We start from the raw sequence: 23,484 nt of genomic DNA on the forward strand, positions 1-23,484 counted from the left end.
TATTTCGGACTACAAAGGGAAACCCAGCCACGAGCTGCCCAGTGATGTGAGCCTACCAGATGAGCTAAATACCTTTTATGCTCAATTCAAAGCAAGCAACATTAAAGCATGCATAAGAGCACAAGTTGTTCCGGGCAACTGTGTGATCACACTCTCCGTAGCCGATGTGAGCAAGACCTATAAAGCCGTGGTGCCAGATGGCATGCATGGACCAAGAGGTAAGTGTCTTCACTGACATTTTCAACCTCTCCCTGACCGTGTCTGTAATATCTACATGTTTCAAACAGACCACCATAGTCCCTGTGCCAAAGAGTGAGAAGGTAACCTGCCTAAATTATTACTGCCCCGTAGCACTCATGTTGGTAGCCATGAAATGCATTGAAAGGCTGGTCATGGCTCACAACACCATTACGCTGGAAACCCTAGACCCACTCCAATTTGCATACCGCGCCAACAGATCCACAGATGACGCAATCTCAATCGCAATCCAAACTGCCCATTCCCACCAGGACAAAAGCAATACCTATGTGAGAATGCTGTTCATTGACTACACCTCAGCGTTCAACACCATAGTGCCCACAAAGTTCATCACTAAGCTGAGGACCCTGGGACTAAACACCTCCCTCTGCAACTGGATCCTGGACTTCCAGACGGGCCGCCCTCAAGTGGTAACACACCTGCCACGTTGATCCTCAACAATGTTGTTGGGGTGCGTAGTCCACTCCTGTACTCCCTGTTCACCCACGATTGCGTGGCAAAGCACGACTCCAAAACCATCATTAAGTTTGCAGATGAGACAACAGTGCTAGACCTGATCACCGACAACGATGAGAAAGCCTTTAGGGAGGAGGTCAGAGAACTGGCAGTGTGGTGTCAGGACAACACTCTCCCTCAATGTGAGCAAGACAATGGAGCTGATCGTGGACTATAGAAAAACATTTGACGGGCCTGTAGTTGAGCTGTGTCGAGACTCAAGTTCCTTCGTGTCCACATCACCAAACTATCATGGTCCAAACACAACAAGACAGTCGTGAAGAGTCCGCTCCATCATTCATTGAATCAGAAGGCTCATTCATCACAAACCCACGGATTTTGCCAACTACTTAAAACATTTTTTTTTCATTGGCAAGATTAGCAAACTTAGGCATGACATGCCAGCAACAAACGTTGACACTACCCACCCAAGTATATCTCACCAAATTATGAAAAGACAAGCATTGTAATTTTGAATTCCGAAAACTAAGTGTGGAAGAGGTGAACAAATTATTGCTTTCTATCAACAATGACAAGCCACTGGGGTCTGAACTTGGATGGAAGATTACTGAAGATAATAGCAGACGATATTGCCACTCCTATTTGCCAAATCTTCAAATTAAGCCTACTCGAAAGTGTGTGCCCTCAGGCCTGGAGGGAAGCAAAAGTTATTCCCCTACCTAAGGATAGTAAAGCCCCGTTTACTGGCTCAAATAGCCGACCAATCAGCCTGTTACCAACCCTTGGTGTTTGTCCAGATACAATGCTATTTTACAGTAAACAAATCAATAAGACTTTCAGCACGCCTATAGGGAAGGACATTCAACAAGCACAGCACTTACAAATGACTGATTATTGGCTGAGAGAAATTGATGATAAAAATATTGCGGGGGCTGTTTTGTAATACTTCAGTGCGGCTTTTGACATTATCGATAATAGTCCACTACTGGAAAAACTGATGTGTTATGGCTTTACACCCCCTAATATATTGTGGATAAAGAGTTACATAACTAACAGAACACAGAGAGAGTGTTCATTAATGGAAGCCTCTCCAACAAAATCCAGGTAAGAATCAGGAATAACCCATTCAACTGTCAAGGTCCCTTACTTTTTTCAATCTTTACTAATGACATCCTACTGGCTTTGAGTAATGACTCAACACTATACACGTCAGCTACCACAGCGACTGAAATGACTGCAACACTTAACAAAGAGCTGCAGTTAGTTTCAGAATGGGTGGCAAGGAGTAAGTTCATCTTTAATATTTAAAAACTAAAAGCATTGTATTTGGGAAAAAATCTTTCACTAAACCCTAAACCTCAACTAAATACGATGTATTTCAATGTGGAAATTGAGCAAGTTGAGGAGACTAAACTGCTTGGAGTAGCCCTGGATTGTAAACTGTCATGGTCAAAACATATTGATACAACAGTAGCTAGGATGGGGAGAAGTCTGTCCATAATAAAGCGCTTGTCTGCATTCTTAACAGCACTATCAACAAGACAGGTCCTAAAGGCCTTAGTTATGTCACACCTGGACTACTGTTCAAGTCATCTGGCACACAGTGGAGGAGAGATTGACTTCATCACTACTTGTATTTGTGAGAGGTAATGACATGTTCAATGCGCCAAGCTGTCTGTTTGAGTTACTAGCACACAGCTCGGACACCAATGCATACCCCACAAGACATGCCACCAGAGGACTCTTCACAGTCCCCAAGTCCAGAACAGACTATGGGAGTAGTACTACATAGAGCCATGACAACATGGAACTCCATTCCACAGCAAGTAACTCATGCCAGCAGTAAAATTTGATTTAAAAAACATAAATAAACCTTATGGAACAGGGGGGACTGTGAAGTAACACAAATATAGGCACAGACACATACAAAACGCATGATAACAGACACTGTACGCACACGCGCGTACACATGGATTGTGTGTTGTAGATATGTGGTAGTAGAGTAGGGGCCTGAGGGCACGCACTTAATATGTTGTGAAATCTGTTGTGAATGTATTGTAACGTTGCATTTTTTTTATTTTTTATAACTGCCTTAATTTTGCTGGACCCCAGGAAGAGTAGCTGCTGTCTTGGTAGCAGCTAATGGGATCCATAATAAATACAAATACATCCCGCCAAGAGATCCAGACACTTGTAGAATATATTCCATGGCGCATTGAAGCTGTTCTGGCTCGTGGTGGCCCACTGTCCTATTAAAGACACTTTATGTTGGTTTTTCCTTTATTATGGCAGCTACCTGTACATTTTAAAGTGAAAAAATCTGGTCTCAGTGTTTGTGGATTTGACCTATATCACAAATTTGTCTTGAAATTATAGTAGGTCAACGTCTAAAGAACATCTTGAAAATTTGTGCAATCCTTCAGTTGGCCTGATATAAAACCTACGCCCAACCATACTACAACTGAAAATGCCTAGAGGGTTGAGAATTTAGTTTCGAAGGCCAAAGAAGAAAGAAAAAAAAGACGCTGGACAGAATGTATTCATGTGGGATTGGATTGGTGCTCAAATTAACTTTATGGCCTTCTACATTAAATACTGTCTCTGTGTTTGAGGTTACGTGAGGCAAACAAATTAAAGGCTGAACACCCTGGCAAGAGGCTAGATGTCGACGCAATGCGACCTCATCTAAAATATACACGTCACATAAAATTTATGAGCACAGCTATAATAATGGACTGCAGACAAGCAGTGATTTACATGAGAACAAATTCATTTAAAAATCAACCCTGTGTCGCTCTTCCTTTCTCTTGCTCGTTCTTTCCCCATGTGAACATTTGCCAGGCAGGTTTGCTTCAGCAGAGAAGACTGAATCGAAGCACCTGGGAGGATTGAGTTGTATTTATTCCTGGGCTAACAGTGCAGCTCTATTGGCGCCGCTCAAATATTTGCCCCTTCCCAGCTATTTTTCATGAGCTGAGGAGAACTGAGTTTTTTCTTCCACCTCCCTCTCACTGGCACAATATGGTGAAATAGACACGCACGCGTGTGCGCACACACACACACACACACACACACACACACACACACACACACACACACACACACACACACACACGAGAGACTAAGGACAAAGGATGTTGCATTGCAGGGCATTGCAGCAAAGTGGATTACGGTTCTTAATTCGGAAAGCTTTTGCCAGTTTAAGGCTTGTGTTTTACAAGTCTAAATCGTAGGTTTTACAAGGTGAGTCCCACATATGTGCATAATTCACTAGGTGTATGCAAGAACATACAAATAAACTCCATCAAAACACACACACAAAGTCTCAAATGGGGGCCCATGAAATAAATAATCTACTCGTCAGTCGGCCTCCCCTTCCTTTTGGTTAATGGTAGGGAGAGAATGAGTCGCCTCGTCCACACAACACATGACCTGCTTCTGATTGCAACCCCCACGTAGCACATCTACAAATCTAGTCAGTATTCAGCAGTGTCAGAGGGAGAGAGAGAGATTGAGGGTGAGGAGGGAAGGAGTCAGTGCGTGTGAGAGACAGCGTATCAATGTGTGTAGGGGAAGGAGGGATGTGTGAGAAGGAAAAAGTGTGTTCGAGTGAAAGCGAGAGAGAGGAGAGCAGGGTAGCAGAAGAAAGTCCACAAACACTGCATAATTCATGGTGAGGGGCACCACTTGATTCACATCACATCTCCCTACAGAGCTTTGAATAAGACCTAAAATAGCTTAGTCCCAGAACCTCGCAGATCAAGCCTTAAATACACTAACTTTCTCATTGCAAGAATGAATTAAAAGGACTTTGCTGCTGCTTGTACAGTACGGTATATGTTACACACTGACAGGCTGAGTTGTGACAGCAATCAAAACAAAGTAAATAATCCCTTTTTCCCCCCTACACATTCTCATATATTTGTTTGATCGATGAGCATTTACTAAAAATGCTTGGTTTATGAATGCGTTGGGTGTCTATAGAATAGGTAGGTGTACATGCCAAAAGGATGTTTTTGTGTGTGTACATACAGTACCTGTCAAAAGTTTAGACACACCTACTCATTCAAGGGTTTTTATTTTTACTATTTTCTACATTGTAGAATTATAGTGAAGGCATCAAAACGAAGAAATAGCACTGTATGGAATCATGTAGTAACCCCAAAAAAACAGGAAGTATATTTAAGATTCTTCAAAGTAGCCACCCTTTGTCTTGATGACGGCTTTGCACGCATTTGGCATTCTCTCAACCAGCATAATGAGGTAATGACCTGGAATGCATTTCAATTAACAGGCGTGCCTTGTTAAAAGTTCATTTGTGGAATTTCTTTCCTTCTTAACCTCTAGCGACGAGCAATCCCGTATCCGGGAGAGTAATCATAGCCTCAAGCTCATTACCATAACGCAACGTTTCCTATTCATGAAAATCGCAAATGAAATGAAATAAATATATTCAAACACAAGCTTAGCCTTTTGTTAACAACACTGTCATCTCAGATTTTCAAAATATGCTTTTCAACCAAAGCTACACAAGCATTTGTGTACGAGTATTGATAGCCTAGCATAGCATTAAGCCTAGCATTCAACAGGCAACATTTTCACAAAAACAAGAAAAGCATTCAAATAAAATCATTTACCTTTGAAGAACTTCGGATGTTTTCAATGACGAGACTCTTAGTTAGAAAGCAAATGTTCATTTTTTCCAAAACGATTATTTGTGTAGACGAAATAGCTCCGTTTTGTTCATCACGTTTGGCTAAGAAAAAGACCCGGAAAATGCAGTCACTTACAACGCCAAACTTTTTTCAAAATTAGCTCCATAATATCGACAGAAACATGGCAAACGTTGTTTAGAATCAATCCTCAAGGTGTTTTTCACATATCTATTCGATAATCTATCAGTGGTGGCAGTTGGCTTCTCATCAGAAGCAAACGGAAAAATACTGCAGCTGGAGATTACGCAATAATTGCAACGGAGGACACTAAGCGACCACCTGGTAGATGTAGTCTCTTATGGTCAATCTTCCAATGATATGCCTACAAATACATCACAATGCTGTAGACACCTTGGGGAAAACATGGAAAACGTAAGCTGACTCCTAGCTCCTTCACAACCATATAAGGAGACATTGGCATGAGGCGGTTTCAAAAAATGCGGCACTTCCTGATTGGATTTTTATCTGGGTTTCGCCTGTAACATCAGTTCTGTGGCACTCACAGACAATATCTTAGCAGTTTTGGAAACGTCAGAGTGTTTTCTTTCCAAAGCTGTCAATTATATGCATAGTCGAGCATCTTTTCGTGACAAAATATCTTGTTTAAAACGGGAACGTTTTTCATCGTTTTTCATCGCGCTATATCGAAGAAGTTAATGCATTTGAGCCAACCAGTTCTGTTGTGACAAGGTAGGGTTGGTATACGGAAGATAGCCTTAACTGTTAAAAAGACCAAGTCCATATTATGGAAAGAACAGCTCAAATAAGCAAAGAGAAACAACAGTCCATTACTACTTTAAGACATTCAGGTCAGAGTCACCCGGGAAAATGAACAACTTTGAAGGTTTTTTCAAGTGCAGTTACAAAAACCATATCGCTATGATGAAACTGGCTCTCATGAGCACAGGAAAGGAAAAGCCAGAATTACCTTTGCTGCAGAGGATAAGTTATTACTTTTATATTAGACTAGGCAAGTCAGTTCAGAACAAATTCTTATTTACAATGATTGCATACCAAAAGGTCTCCTGCAGGGACGGGGGCTGGGACCCAAAAAAAACTCTGAAATTGAAGCCCAAATAAATGCTTCCCAGATTTCAAGTAACAGACACATCTCAACATCAACTGTTCAGAGAAGTGAAACAGGCCTTCATGGTCACATTTCTGCATAGAAACCACTACAAAAGGACACCAATAATAAGAAGAGACTTGCTTGGGCCAAGAAACATGTGCAATGGACATTAGACCTGTGGAAATATGTCCTTTGGTCTGATGAGTCCAAATTTGAGATTTTTGGTTCCAACTGCCGTATCTTGGTGAGACGCAGAATAGGTAAACGGATGATCTCTGCATGTGTAGTTCCCACTGTGAAGCATGGAGGAGGAAGTGTGATGGTGTGGGGGTGCTTTGCCGGTGACACTGTCAGTGATTTATTTAGAATTCAAGGCACAATCAATCAGCATGATTCTCTGGTCTGATGAAACCAAGATTGAACTATTTGGCCTGAATGCCAAGAGTCACGTCTGGAAGAAACCTGGCACCATCCAAACGGTCAAGCATGGTGGTGGCAGCCTCATGCTGTGGGGATGTTTTTCAGCGACAGGGACTGGGAGACTAGCCAGTATCGAGATAAAGATGAATGGAGCAAAGTACAGAGAGATCTTTGATGAAAACCTGCTCCAGAGCACTAAGGACCTCAGACTGGGGCGAAGGTTCCGCTTCCAACAGGACAATGATACTGAGCCCACAGCCAAGACAACGCAGGAGTGGATTCGGGACAAGTCTCTGAATGTCCTTGATGTATTTGATACCATTCCACTTATTCCGCTCCAGCAATTACCACAAGCTCGTACTCATCAATTAAGATGCCACCAACCTTCTGTGAATGGAGACCCTGTAGTGCTTTTTATCTTCTAGCCTCCCATGTTTTAAAATACTTGTGGAGGAACAGGAAAACATGCAGCTGGAGAGAGCATTCTCAAGCTGAAGAGCCTATCGGACACAAAGCGGGCCTCCAGGAAACAGGCCACTGAAGGGGTTATGCAGAGTGTGCCCGCGATCCTTGAAGCCCTGCGCTGAGTAAAGCACCATAACAATACTACACCAAAAGACGACCTCTGAAGTCAATGGCCTTCTCTAAAAAAATTACTACATTTGAGTTTACATTTATATTGGTGTTTTGGAACAGTTTACTAAAGAATACGTACATCCTTTCTAACTATCAATTCAATTGACACCTACATGACTGAGATTATACAGACACACACAGATGAGGCCTAAGACAAGTTGGAGAACACTGCGAAAGAGATGGGCTAACAAAATAAAGCAACAACTGAGTTTGCAGAGAGAGCGCGCAAGAGGAAGAGGTTTCATGACGGGGACGCAGAGGGCGACCCAATTCCGGAAAGCAGAAGGTGCTTTGAAGTTGAGCGTGAAAAACCCAGCAGCGTTGCAGTTCTTGTCACACTCAAACCGGTGCACCTGGCACCTACTACGTACCATACCCTATTAAAAGGCTTTTAAATCTTTTGTGTTACCTATTTACCCTCTGAATGGCACACATACACAATCCACGTCTCAATTGTCTCAAGACTTAAAAATCCTTATTGAACCGGTCTTCTACCCTTCATCTACATGGATTGAAGCGGATTTAACAAGTAACATCAATAAGGGATCATAGCTTTCAACTGAATTCACCTGGGTCAGTTTGTCATGGAAAGAGCAGGTGTGGTTAATGTTTTGTATACTCGGTGTATACTCTTACATACTTGATGTTTTTGTGGGGCAGTTTGAGATTCGATTTTCCGACTTCAGAGAAATGGCACAACTGTTCTCTGTGCTCAACCCAAAGCGCTTTGAGCACCATGATGCAGAAAGGAATATGCTTGAGCTTTCACATTTCCAAGCCAGAGGAAGTTGTGGATGCATTCCTCTCTTTCTGCACAATGTATTCAGAGTTATCCACGGATCTCAACACTGATGCAGTCCTACCATTCCTCACTGCTAACGACATGCACCGAGCATATCCAAATCTGACAATTCTCCATAGAAAAATCGACAAAACCATTCCCATCAGCAGTGCCAAGCAAGGTTTTAGCCGCCTGAAGCTCATCAAGAGCTATTTGTGTGCATGCATGATGAATGAGGGCAGACTTTCCAACCTCCCTTTGCTTTGTATTGAGCGGGAGACATTGACAAAGTGGTTGGCAGGTTTGCCAGCATAAAGGAGGAGGATGACGTTCTAAAATGGGTACTTGATTTGTATATTCTTCACCTTTTGGGACTATAATTTTATTCTACGGAATGCATGATGGAATAAACAAATGGAGTGCATCAAACGACAACATTGCTACATCGGCTGAGCAGAGACAACCTATTGAGTGAAACATCCTTTTTTTATTGGTCTTTGGTTAATAAGATGAAAGCAGTCAAAATGTTATTACAGAACCTCTTGCTTATCACCTATCGGCAGAAATGTAGTATGATTCGTGGGCCGACTGGCAACCTATTCTCTTTTTTTGTGTGTCTTTCAAAACATGCATGATACACTATTTGTAAAAATGTCCAAAAACATCATTCCACTTTGACATTATGGGGTATCTCAATTTGATACATTTTAAATTCAGGCTGTCATGCAACAAAATATGGAAAAAGTCCAGGGGTGTGAATATTTTCTGAAGGCACTTCAGTTCTACTGATTTAATCAAAGTGTTGACAATGGAGTAGTCAACTGTTGCTTTTATGTAAAGCAAAGGCCATGTTTAACACCTGCTTCATTCTGCAATAATAACTGTATTGCAGATAGCTAAGATAAAATACATGAAAAAAGCCTCTTAAAAAGGAAGCTTGAAGTCAGCAGTTTAAAATTTTGTTTTTCCTAAAAGTAAAAAAAAATTCTATCAGTGTTTTTTCCTGACAATTGCTGGCTGAAAATACAATCTAGCAGTAGAGTGTCTTAACGGCCATCAACAATACAGCTTGTTTGGAGGTGGGGGGGCTGGCAGGCTACATTTTCTATTTGGCTGGTCTATCCATGTGCTTGTGGAAAACACTGATGTGAGTGCACTTGCATCGAGTGTGTGTGTGAGGGTGCTTGCGCTGTATGTGTGTGTCAGGCATATAGGCGGAATTGTGCAGAGGTGGCAGAGGATGATAACTTGCTGACAGCAATCTCCCTGAGCCCTGAATGAAGAGGCTCAAATTGATATGGCCTGTCCACACCAGCTACAGCAGGTAAATGTCTGCTCTAGAACCAACACTTAAATACACTAACCAGCTAGAGTTAGAAACTATCATCAGCAGACAACACTTGTACAGTTGAAGTCGTAAATGTACATACACTTAGGTCAACAAACTAAAGTTTTGGCAAGTCGGTTAGGACATCTACTTTGTGAATGACACAAGTCATTTTTCCAACAATTGTTTACAGACAGATTATTTCACTGTATGCAAATCAATCACAGAACAACAGCAAAGGATCCTGTGAAGATGCTGGAGGAAACAGGTACATAAGTATCTATATCCACAGTAAAACAAGTCCTAAATCGACATAACCTGAAAGGCCGCTCGGCAAGGAAGAAGCCACTGCTCCAAAACCGCCATTAAAAAAAACTACAACTGTAAATGGGGACAAAGATCGTACTTTTTGGAGAAATGTCCTCTGGTCTGACAAAACAACAATAGTTGTTTGGCCATAATAACTGTTTGGTCATAATGACCATCATTATGTTTGGAGGAAAAAGCAGGAGACTTGCAAGCCGAAGAACACCCTCCCAACCGTGAAGCACGGGGGTGGCTGCATCATGTTGTGGGGGTGCTATGCTGCAGGAGGGACTGGTGCACTTCACAAAATAGATGGCATCATGAGGCAGAAAATTATGTGGATATATTGAAGCAACATCTCAAGACATCAGTCAGGAAGTTTAAGCTTGGTCGCAAATGAGTCTTCCAAATGGACAATGACCCCAAGCATACTTCCAAAGTTGTGGACAACAAAGTCAAGGTATTGAAGTGGCCATCACAAAGCCTTGGCCTCAATCCTATAGAAAATGTGGGCAGAACTGAAAAAGCATTTGGAGAAAGGAGGCCTACAAACCTGACTCAGTTACACCAGCTCTGTCAGGAGGAATGGGCCAAAATTCACCCAACTTATTGTGGGAAGCTTGTGGAAGGCTACCCGAAACGTTTGACCCAAGATAAACAATTTAAAGGCAATGCTACCAAATGCTAATTGAGTCTTTGTCAACTTCTGACCCACTGGGAATGTGATGAAAGAAATAAAAGCTATATATAATAAATCACTCAACTATTATTCTGACATTTCACATTCTTAAAATAAAGTGGTGATCCTAACTGACCTAAAACATGGCATTTTTACTAGGATTAAAATGTCAGGAATTGTAAAAACTGAGTTTAAATGTATTTGGCTTAGGTGTACTGTATGTAAACTCCGGACTTTAACTGTACATACTAACCAGCTAGTGTTATCGAAATAGCATCGGTAGCCACAACACACTTCAGGCCTGAATGCAAAAGTAAAAAGAAAATAAGCATTAGTTTGAAATGAAGAGCGTAAATGTAAATTCTGGTAGAAAACTGTGCAAATAAGATGCACAATTTGTTTTCCTAATTATTATTATTTTAAATAACCATTTGGAGGAGGAGTGATGGAAATGGGAAATCTTTCATCGATACAGTACATTGTACAATATTTGTTATTATCTGATTCATTTTGACATCGTTATCATTAAGATTACCTATACATTAATTGGTATCATATAATGTATTATGATTACATTCAGAGTATTGCATCTTAACATGGAATACAGTGGGCAGTCAGTGTGATATTTGAAGTAACAACGTTCTATAAAAAGGTACAAAAAATAAAATAATATGGTTGGTGAGCTTAAAGTCCTTCAGCAAGGAGGTGTCTGTTCAAGCCACAGCTCAGTGTGTGCGAGTTATAAAGTGTAAAGGTCACAAAGCTAATGGTCCCAAAATTAACTCCCAAAGCCGCAACACCCACTCTTTCCCCACTGGCTAAAATTCCATCTCTTTTCCCACTGCACCTTGGCGCCTCCACTCTCGACCCCCCTATTTCTATGTGTGCCACTACCTCTTTTCAAACAGTCTCTCACACAAGCAGTCCATAACAACATCACAGCATCAGTAAGAAACTAGAACTTGGCTTAGTCGGTGGGAAAGTCGTTGTCCACTGCTCTTCCCTAAAAAGGGGGGGGGGGGGGGGGGGTTCTACTAAATTATTTGAAATTGTTTTAATAACTTTACACCAAAGATCATCAAACATTATTTGATTAAAATTTAATATGGCCTTACTGCTATTAGCCAATACAAAACACATTGAATAATGACAGATCTTCCCCAAAAAACATCTAAAAGGAAGTTTGTTCTACAGTGCATTCGGAAAGTATTCAGCCCCCTTGACCTTTTCCACATTTTGTTACATCTGGATGAAAGTCCCCCCCCCTCATCAATCAACACACAATACCCCATAAAGACAAAACAAGTGCAGGTTATTAGACAAAAGGAAATATCACGTTTACTTAAGTATTCAGACCCGTTACTCATTACTTTGTTGAAGCACATTTGGCAGCGATTACAGCCTCGAGTCTTCTTGGGTATGATGCTACAAGCTTGGCACACCTGTATTTGAGACATTTTTCACATTCTTCTCTGCATATCCTCTCAAGCTCTGTCAGGTTGGATGGGGAGCGTCGCTGCACAGCTATTTTCAGGTCTCTCCAGAGATGTTCAATCGGGTTCAAATCCTGGCTCTGGATGGGCAACTCAAGGTCATTCAGAGACTTGTCCCGAAGCCACTCCTGTGTTGTCTTGGCTGTGCGCTCCGGTTCGTTTTCCTGTTGGGAGGTGAAACTGAGGTCCTGAGCGCTCTGGAGCAGGTTTTCATCAAAGATCTCTCTGTACTTTGCTCCATTCACATTTCCCTCGATCCTGACTAGTCTCCCAGTCCCTGCCGCTGAAAAGCAACCCTACAGCATGATGCTGCCACCAACATGCTTCACCGTAGGGATGGTGACAGGTTTCCTCCAGATGTGATGCTTGGCATTCAGGCCAAAGAGTTCAACTTTGGTTTCATCAGACCAGACAATGTTGTTTCTCATAGTCAGAGTCCTTTAGGTGCCTTCTGGCATCTTGCCAATATCATAAATGCCTGATTGGTGGAGTGCTGCAGAGATGGTTGTTCTTCTGGAAGGTACTCCCATCTCAACAGAGGAACTCTGGAACTCTGTCAGAGTGACCATCGGATTCTTGGTCACCTCCCTGCCCAAGGCTCTTCTCTCCCGATTGCTCAGTTTGGCCAGATGGCCAGCTCTAGAAAGAGCCTTGGTGGATCCAAACTTCTTCCATTTCAGAATGATCGAGGCCTCTGCGTTCTTGGGGACCTTCAATGCATCAGAAATGTTTTGGTACCCTTCCCCAGATCTGTGCCTCGAAACAATCCTGTCTCTGAGCTCTACGGACAATTCCTTCAACCTCATGCCTTGGTTTTTGCTTTGACATGCACTGTCAACTGTGGGACCTTATATAAACAGGTGTGTGCCTTTCCAAATCATGTCCAATCAATTTAATTTACCACAGATGGACTCCAATCAAGTTGTAGAAACATCAAGGAGGATCAATGGAAACAGGATGCACCAGAGGTCAATTTCAAGTCTCATAGCAAAGGGTCTGAATACTTATGTAAATAATGTATTTGTTTAAAGAAATTATAAATTAGGAAAAATTTATAAAAACCTTTGTTCACTTTGTCATTATGGTGTATTGAGTGTAGATTGATGAGAAGAAAACAAATGTAATCAATTTTGAGGCTGTAATGTAACAAAATGTGGAAAAAGGGAAGGGGTCTGAATACATTGTATATCTGAGAATTATAAGAAAGTTCAGGAAACATGTTAAATACCTGCAAATAAAATAATAATATCTTATTTTTTGTCACTAAATAGTCTCCATTTATAATTCCATACATTTGTGGAACTGGTACCAGGGGACCTTCAGACAAGTATTGAGGCCTGTGGGCATCCTAGAGCAAAACAGACCTGTACATATTAGCGTGTAGCCCAAACTGTTCAGACGCTAAAGACAGAAGTCAGATCAGCTGTACGGGCTTCAGATGAGACCCAAGACGCTTGTGGGGGGGCAAAACTGAGAAAATCATTGTGTTTGTTAGAGACACCTTTCCATAGAGGGGTCATAAAAGTTTGGACGTTACAGATGATTTTGTGAGATGACCGATGTTAGGGATGTCTCATGGGCGGACAAACACTACTTTAGCTCTGTCACCTTTCACTGTAGAGGCGGAAGTGTGACATTGGCAGATGTGGTGAATTGAGACGCATCCAATGCAAAAACAGATATCTCTAGCTTAAAAGAACAGATAAAAAAATTGATATATATATTATGCTAATTTGATTTATGCGGGGGCACAGACATCGACACTGTGGAGATATTATTAAGGCCCATGGTGCGTGGGGAAACACTGGAACTCAAAGCCCTTTTACTCCACTTGGCAGAAGGACACACTGCTGCAGTCCCTTAATTGACGCCTTGGTTGAGAGAATCGAGCTGCGCTTTGCCACATCATCGCAGAGGGAGGCTCTCGCAATCTCTCTCTCCATATGTCTGCTGAGAAAAATAACTGCGGGCAGACTCATTCAGGTGTGCAGCCACTACCAGTCACCTGACAAATAGGATGGAGATCAAAGGAGGTGGTGTTGATGGTGACGGTGGTGACGACAGCGATGAAGGTTATGATGATGATGATGATGGTTATGATGACGACGATGGAATCTATGATGATGATGAATATCCGATGACAAAGTTGACAATGATTGCGTGAACCCCAGACAGACAACGTCTGTGGGGGTGTTCTCATCCCTCCCTTCAGCGAGTTGGAGGATTAGGGAGATTCTGCCGACACAGATTCAGTCTAATCATAATGACAATGGTGACTTAAAAAAAAAGCTGTAGAAATACCAGTAGCAATGTCAACGATGCGGCAGAAGCCATGAAGAGGACAAATAAAGAGGATGTTCAGATGACGGGATGACCTAAGTCACGTCCTCTGGACCTTCCCGTAGGCAACTCTTTACAACCACTCATCATCTCCTTGATGGTAGAGAGACTGACGTAATCAATCATCTTGTCATCGGGCATCAAGTGCTACGAAGGGGAGAATTAGAGGGAAGCAGGGAGGGAGAATGCAAACTGAAAAGGAGACGTAAAGAATAAAAAGGATAAATGAGAACATGACAGGTAGAGAATTGGGTAAGTGAGAGAGATGGTCTGAAAGATGGACGACAGAGCGAACAGAGTAAAACGAAAAAGGAGAGGGGGATGAGAAAAGCGCATCATGTGAAATGGAAACGTTTTGATACAGAGAAAGCAGGATACGGGACTAGAAGAGAGAAAGTCAGAGAGAGAGAGGGAAGAACAAGAGAATAATGAAGAGGAAACAGAACGATATAAAGAGGGAGAGAAAATAAAGAGAAATATATATATATTTTTTTAAATCACTCACAGAGGGAAGGTACAGAGAAAAAGCACCAGAGAGGAGGGAGATAGATGTGGTATTTATCGGCTGGCTGCATGCTCTCGTTTACACCCCGGCGCGCCACGGTAAGGCATGCGGGGGCACGCGGATGTGGCTTGTGACTGCAAGAGTAATTGATGGCGAGAATTACGTTGGCCTTTCCTGTGGATGTCTGCTCAATGAGCGGGACCCTGCCGCGGACCCAGCGGAGTCATGTTTCACACCAGCTCTCAGGCCCGGACAGCTATGCGGCTGCTGAAGCACCTACTCCATCACTCGGCACTAGCTGGCGAAAACACAACCGCCAGTGAGGAACCAAACTGTATGAAAGTAGTGCCAAAGCATGTCACTATACTAACAACCGGAGAAGAAGACTGATAAAATATATCTTCTTAATCAATATAGAAGAGCAAAGAGCACTTAACATTCCCACCCAAGATGTTCTGGTTAGGGATGTGATTGGAAAACTACACAGTACAGACTGATCCACTCCACTCCAATATTAGTCCATCACGGCCCGTATGTCTAAAGGATCTTACAATATTATTATGTCTTAAAAAAAATCGAAAAGTAATAATATTCTTAACAGTGCTGGGAGTAATTTTTTAGCAACATGGTTACTTCATTGCTAGGAAATCAAATCTGCTTCATGCACACAATTGATTACTTTGACCCCTGAGGTGCCGGCTGGGTAGTCATTCCTTGTAATACAAGGCTTTGATGCCGCTTCAAATCTTGGAGACACTTGGCAAATGTGTTCAGAATATTTGTGTTCAGAATGTCCTAGTGGGAGCGTGGTATCACATCTAGGGCTGGAAGGGTATCAGGGCAGTAGTTTACAAGTTGGTTGTGTTCTTTGATTAAGGTGAAGGTCTTCCAACTGTGCTGTAATTTGTTTACACTGGTATGGAGTGCTTGAAGCGTCGCTTCTCCAGATAGTCTATTTTAGCCTGACAAGGCTGGCATGGTCGCTGCACCATACGTCTGTTCCCATGGCTGCTTGGCTAATGCACAAGCATTTGGCTTGGCACAGACGTGGCAGAGTAGGCCTGCAGGGAACTAAAAACAGAAAGAGCCAACATGGGTGCAGGAAACACAGATAGGACTTGGTAACACTTTATCTTAAAGCCCAATTCAAGCTGGTACTAACATAATATTAACTACGAAACTGGCCTGTATTAGCACTGGGTGCCAAAAGACCGCTCAAAGACTAACCTAACGTAGCAGGCTTAAAAGAAAACGCCTGAGCGGAGTTCCCACATCAGGTTTTCAATGGAAAAAGAAGCTAGGTTGAATTTGTTGTATCCCTGAAAACCAGATGCATCCGGTTGATGGCAAATCCACTAAGGGTGCTCAAAGACTAACACATTTGGTAACTAAAAGGTGACTCTCTCTGACAGGTCTCTTATTCCTTCTTTGAACATACAGTATCTTATCAGTATTTCATTTCATGATTTGGGGCAATGCTGAGGGGATGGATAAACATCTGAACCACTAGAATTAGAACTACAATCCAGCACACTAGGTCCTGCCACGTACAGCTATCAGATCAAGAATTTATACTGAACAAAAATATTAAGAAACGCAGCATGTAAAAAGCGTTGGTCCCATGTTGAGATGAAATAAAAAAAATCCTAAATGTTCAGTACAAAAGATAATCCATCCACCGGACAGGTGCTGCATATCAAGAAGCTGATTAAACAGCATTATTATTACACGGGTGCACCTTGTTCTGGGGACAATAAAAAGCCACTCTAAAATGTGCAGTCTTGTCACACAACAACAATGCTACAGACGTCTCAAGTCTTGAGGGAGCGTGCAATTGGCATGCTGATTGCAGGAATGTCAACCAGAGCGGTTGCCAGAGAATTGAATGCTCATTTCTCTCCGACGTCATTTTGGAGGATTTGGAAGTACGTCCAACCGGCCTCACAACCGCAGAGTTTGACAAACTCTATGCGAAGGAGATGTCTCGCGCTGCATGAGGAAAATGATGGTCACTCCAGATACTGACTGGTTTTCTGATCCACACCCCTATTTTTTTTTTTAAAGGCATCTGTGACCAACATATGCATGTGTATTCCCAGTCATGTAAAATTCATAGATTTTGATTTTTGATTTTAATTGACTGATTTCCTTATATGAACTGTAACGCAGTAAAATCTTTTAAAATTGTTGCATGTTGCGTTTATATTTTTGTTCAGTGTAGATCGGAAACCACGGATGTCAAAATTACATTGCACAAAATGTAACGTCGTAAACAAAATCAAGTGCAAAGGCGATCCAATCAATTATGTGGTTCAGAGACTCGCTGGCACCTCGTAGTATTTGGAGGTTGGATTTCACCCTATAAAACTGGTACTCGGGGGACAGTGGCTATAAATCAGCAGCTGCAGTCCGTAGGGGTGGCAAACCATGGCATCATGCCATCCGCCGAGGGCCATGACAGGAATGAATAAGAGACAAAACACCACCCAAGGTCAATGAGGTAATAACTTATCAATGAGACCATGGCACAGAATGACATGCGTCAAAAACCTGCTGCCCTTCGAAGTCGCTGATGTTGAAAGAGACATTATACATGGAAAGTGTTCGATATTACGAAAGAAGTAGCACATAACTCAATGCTAGCTCCTAAAAATATCAATGTAATCAATGGTGGCATGGTGAGACACAGTGAGAGTCTTCACACTAGTATTTAGCTTACCTTACTAAAACATCAGTCTTTTGATATGGGTTTCATTAGTCCATTGTTGATATAGTCCCAAAATATTTTGCATGTCAGCAATCAAGTTTAAGAGATATAGCTTTCAAAATACTGAAAAAGAAAAAGAAATACCAAAAGATCATTTTTGGGTGGAGTGTTCCTTTACCCTCAGCTAAATCCCTTTCTTACCTAGTACTGTTGCCACTACTACACTATTTTGATTTCAAGTAAAAGTCAGAAATAACAGGGAAGCACTGCTTCTTCCCAACTCGATCGGGTTAGCCTTAAGCGGCTTTGGGAAAGCAAGAGCAAACTGCCCCATGGTTAATGCTTCCTCACTGCACACACAGTGAGGACCGTGGTAGACTGATGAGCTGGCCATTGATACAGGCAACCGAGAGTCGAGGAGCCCTCATAGCGTCCGGGGAGTTCACACCTGGGCACTAGGCCAGGGCATGCAGCCCTTGGGTCGGGCCAGTAACTGGTGGTACCTACTCCTCTCTCCCCCCACACGCAGACCTTGTACCACCAGACTGGAAGGGATATCTCCACTCCGATCTCTCACTCACGCACGCATGGATGGCGCTCCACCCATGCCATGGCGAGAACACTGCTTCCTGTGCACAATTGGCCCTGCGTCCGCGTTAGGATTTGGCCATGGTAGGCCATCTTCGTAAATAAGAGAATGGTCCTTAACTGACTTGCCCGAGTTAAATAAAGGGAGGTCAATGTCACTGTTTCTACGACCTTAACGCAAAGAGAACAAAGCGTGTTTTGACTCATGATATAAGATGAAACCTGCAATACCAGGGATAAAAATGCAATAAAAATGGCCCGTCTTTCCCCTGGAGAAGCGCAGCACACAGCAATTGTCTGAAGCCAGAGTGGGAGTTGTGAGCGACGACAGCACAAACAAGGTGTATTTTTACGGGTGGCTGAGAAATGTGTGGAGGCTGGACTCTTCACTCCCACCACATACATTCAACCCCACACCATCAAAGCCAGTATCTATCCCACTGGCCCTAGGGGGGCCAAACGTGTTCTATTTGCATTGGCTCTATTTGTCCAGTCTCCATCAACCGGCAGATCTGATGAAATAACCTCTAACATAATGTTAACACAACTGCCACAAAACAATTATCCAGTATGCTTACTACACACTTTCCATATGCGTGGTTCATATATGCAAAGTGCATATGTGTGGTTCATATATGAAAAAGTGCTGTGGAGCCTTTATAAGTGATGGACATTGAATGGTGGTGAGCAAGGTGAGGCCATGTTGCTCTAAGGTGATTGTGTACTGTAGTGGGAATAGAGATTACATTTCCCTGGAGCGTGTCATTGTGGAAGGAAATAGACTAGACTTCTTCCCCAAGACTGCATGTCAGGGTTGACAGAGGCAAACACAACTTGATTCCTCTTGGGACAAAACAAGTGAATTTAAAAAGGGCTGATTCACAAGGCGGCAGGCAGCTCTCCTTTTGAGAAGTCATTTGAGACTCTGCAGGCAGGGTTGGTTTGTAGTCTGCTGCTCAGGGACTATTCCAAGATTCTCAGCTCATTCAACTATGTCACGTACAAGATCAAAGTGTCGGATAGTTGGTATTGAGGGTCCTCTGCAGGTTTTTTGTGTGTGATTTCTATATAAAAACACACAAGCATAAGACAGCACCTAGGCATTTGTTTTTGAATGGAAGTCGTCAATTCAGGCGAAATTCTACTCTTAAGGGATACGGAGTAGGGAGGGCGTCCAATCAAAAACCTATATGTTAACCAATGGGTAAAGTGAATTGTGTAGATAATCCTCTAAGAAAACCAATGGTCCAAACCTCATGTCTAGATCATAAAAAAAAAAATCCTAAGAAAAAGGTTATTGGAGTTTTTAACCCTTGTAGGATGCCCAAAATTACAGTGACTCAATAAATGGCCAGAGAAAAGAAGTGGTATGAAATAAGGAACATTTGCACAGCATCACGTCAGCTATGCTGGATAATGTGCGCTTATAAATGCTACCTGACGGGCTCACTTTCCCGCTGAACTCATCTTTCATCCCCAAAGCGCATTTTCACCCACTCTGAGCAGAGTTGGTGGACACCCTATACTAAGCAATCAATTCAATCGAGCACTAATTTCAGTATTTAAATGTGGGTACAGCTGGGAAGCTGACTGAGAAAACACACCGGTTGTGCCATCTGTGAAATACACTGAAGGGTTGCATAGACAGAGGGAACACTAAAATAGCAGAAACAGTGAGGGAGCTGAAGACCACCTGTGTTGGTGGAAGTGCGTGGGGTGTACTAATACTAGCAGGGACCGGGGTTGGAGGTGTGCAATAACCTTTCAGTGTCAGCATCCAGATGCAGGCGTCAGTGAATTGACGTGTCTGCGATGCCCAAGCCTACACGCCCGCACGTTAATTCACTGACACCCGCATCTGCATGCTGTCACTAAAAGGTTGTTACACACCACCAACCCTAGAAATTTGAATTGATCACCGGTGAGAAAACATACTGCTTTCTGTTCAGAAATGAATGCTGCGGGGGATCAAAAAGAGTGGAACAGACCGCCAATTGCAAAGAAGGTTGGTATTACAAAGTTTAGGGCTTGGTCAAGTTCAGGCACGCCCCACAGGGAGACAGGATATATTGAACTGCCCATTCATCACAGTGCATTGTCTTCAGCTACTGTCAAGCAGTAAGATGGTGCGTGTGTGTACAACCCTGCACAAGTTCGAGAGTGAGGCTTTTCATGAGAACCCATCTGTCAATGGTCATGCTTGGGCTTTTTGTTTACTCATTTGGTCCCATTGCAAAAGACAGTTGCAGCCAAATATATTGCACTTTTCTTATAGGGAATTATAAATTCTTCTAAAATAAGATGAAACTAAAAGAAATAAACTTTTGGTCTCCGTCCCAAGTACTAGCTCTGGGGTGCCAATAAATGTGTCCATGCCATGTTTTTTTTCTAAATAAAAAATTGTAAACTTAAGTTTACAGAAGAAATAGGGACTTATTTAAGGAAAGTGCAAGGGCGCCAATATATTTGTCCGCAACTGTGTATGGAACATACTAGTGGTGGGAAAAGTACCCAATTGTCATACTTGAGTAAAAGTGAAGATACCTTAATAGACAATGACTCAAGTAAAAGTGAAAGTCACCCAGTGTCACGCCTTGGTCTTAGTATTTTCTTTAATTATTTCGTCAGGCCAGGGTGTGACATGGGTTATTGTGGTGTGTTTTTGTCTTAGGGGTTTTGTGGGGTGTCTACGTAGTCTATGGCTGCCTGAGGCAGTTCTCAATCAGAGTCAGGTGATTATCGTCGTCTCTGATTGGGAACCATATTTAGGCAGCCATATTCTGTGAGTGTTTTCGTGGGTGATTGTTCCTGTCTTTGTGTTTGCACCAGATAGGGCTGTTTCGGTTTTCATTTCGTTAGTTTTGTAGTTTCTGTATGTATAGGTTTTCCTTCATTAAAATTATATCATGAATCATCATCACGCTGCATTTTGGTCCGATCCTTGTTCTAACTCTTCGTCAGAGGAGGAGATAGAAGAGAGCCGTTACACCCAGTGAAATACTACTTGAGTAAAAGTCTAAAAGTATTTGGTTTAAATATACTTAAGTATCAAAAGTAAATGTAATTGCTAAAATAAAATTATGTATCAGAAGTAAAAGTACAAGTAAACATCATTTCAAATTCCTTATACTAAGCAAAACAGACAGCACCATGTTCTTGTTTTTAAAATGTACGCTCTTTACGCCACTGGAACATACTGACAGCCTGCTTTCTAATGCAGAAAAATTGATAACAATTCTCTGCAGGCTCTAACCAGCGACCGCTTAGCCAACATTTCAACAACAACCTTGAGAACCTTTTGTGTGAAAGACCCACTGAACACTACAACGGGAGCCCACACAGCACGGGGATCTATATTACATAGCCTCTTTTTAATCAAAGTTGGAGCAAAGCTGCAGTTATCCGATGATTCCTTTTAACTCCAAATGCACTTTTTATGACACGAGGATATCTATCGGAAAAGAAAACCTGTCTTTGGAAAAACAACCGTGCCCTTAAACTTAAAGTGCTACAGTTCATCCCTTAGTAAGACTCTGATCTTGTATGTGAGCGCTAAAACTTCTCCCTGAAATGAAATGGTGGAAAACAGAGTTTGTCTCGCAGGACTAGAGCCCTGCATGGGCATGGATTTTATGCCCAAGGCCTACCCATGCCCGCGACTTTCAGGGCCTATAGAGCCCCACAGTGGAGGTGTCATAATACCCATAAAACCTAGCGGTCCAACAGGAAAATGGTTCCAATCGTTTTTCCACCATTCATTTGTCCATAGGGGATTTTAGAAACACTTAAAATAATGGCTGTGTTTCGTGTAGGCTTGTCCTGGCGTGACATTTTGATAATCATGTAAATCTCTCCCGGACAAAGTGACTTTTATCAATATATGCAGCTCCATTTACGCTCAGATTCGAAAATGCTAATTAGCATCAAAGTAGACATCATGCAAAACTACAAATCCCTGCAAGCTCCTGCATATCATCTCTCGCTGACACCTTTGCGAACAGGTATTGTGTCAATTCGTTTATTTTGCACAAGACAGTTCATAGAATTATCTATTTAAAGAAATGTTGGGAATTTATTAAATACTACATGTAGCTAACATTAGATAGTTAATCCAGAGATTCTGCCTCGATTCGGCAGTCTTGTCCAGATCATCATGGCATTTGTAGTTCTTTATGATTGCCACATTAGCATTTCATTTTCGGGGGGTAAATACAGCCGAATATATTGATAAAAGTCACCTTGTCTTAGAGAGATTTACACGGTTGTCAAAATGTCGCGCCAGGGTAAGCGTACACGAAACGCAACCCTTTTTTAAAGCGTTTCTAAAATTCCCTATGGAAAAATTGAATGGTGGAACAACGATTGGAACCATTTCCCTGTTTGACCACGAGGTTAGGGGTATTGTGACTCACACTGTGGTACTCTATGACCTGTTTGGAAGCCAGTTGTCAATGTCCTCAAACTTCATCACTCTCAAAGACGTTCAGGTCAGTCAAATTAAGTCTCAATCCATATCAGTCAGGTTTAATCTCAACGTGAATCAGCTAAGACCAGAATTAAGCTATCCTAAAATGTATAGGAGCTCAACTGTCATTTACCAGTTACCAAATTACAACAGGTCAGAGTGTGCAATGAGCTAGAATGGATGACTTGGCAAATCACAAAAGCCATTTGCTCACTTAATGGTTAACATGGTCTAATCTAAAAAAAAAAAGGTAGTAAGACAATTAAGAGTTGATGGTTTCATGAGAGCTTGAGCAGAAACCGTGACAGACAACATAACATGATCCCTTTAAAGGCTGTAATAGATTGTTGAATCATGTATTTAAGCCAGGATACCATAAACTCTTAATTGTATTACTACCTTTTTCAGATTAGACCATGCTCTCTGGACTGTGCAAGTGTGTGTGTGGCTCTGTTTGCGGGCAAAGGTTTGGTGCTCAGGATGAGCTTTACTGAGAAAAATGGGGTACACCGACCCGAGACGCCGCCATAGACCAGCGAGAGGAGAGACTTGCTCTTAAGATAATATAGCGACCGTAAATGATCACGAAAGCATGCTTCTGAGGAATTTGTTCCACATCCCAGGTAATATTAGGTGGGGAAGAAAAGTGTTGCTGTGGCCAAAACAGTAATGTCGCACAGCAATAGACCTGCAACAAACTAGTACAAAACAGGGAATAACCCAGTAGTGGTTTGCTAAT

At 42.2% G+C, this 23,484-nt stretch overlaps 1 protein-coding gene across 2 annotated transcripts in view; it reads right to left on the reverse strand.

Moving 5' to 3' along the window:
- The window catches only part of fars2 (phenylalanyl-tRNA synthetase 2, mitochondrial), a 119,582-nt gene that overhangs the window by 86,679 nt on the left and 9,419 nt on the right, over nt 1-23,484 (reverse strand). The window lies entirely within an intron of this gene.

This window comes from Oncorhynchus kisutch, linkage group LG18 (genome assembly GCF_002021735.2).
Source record: "Oncorhynchus kisutch isolate 150728-3 linkage group LG18, Okis_V2, whole genome shotgun sequence".
Lineage (NCBI taxonomy): Eukaryota > Metazoa > Chordata > Actinopteri > Salmoniformes > Salmonidae > Oncorhynchus > Oncorhynchus kisutch.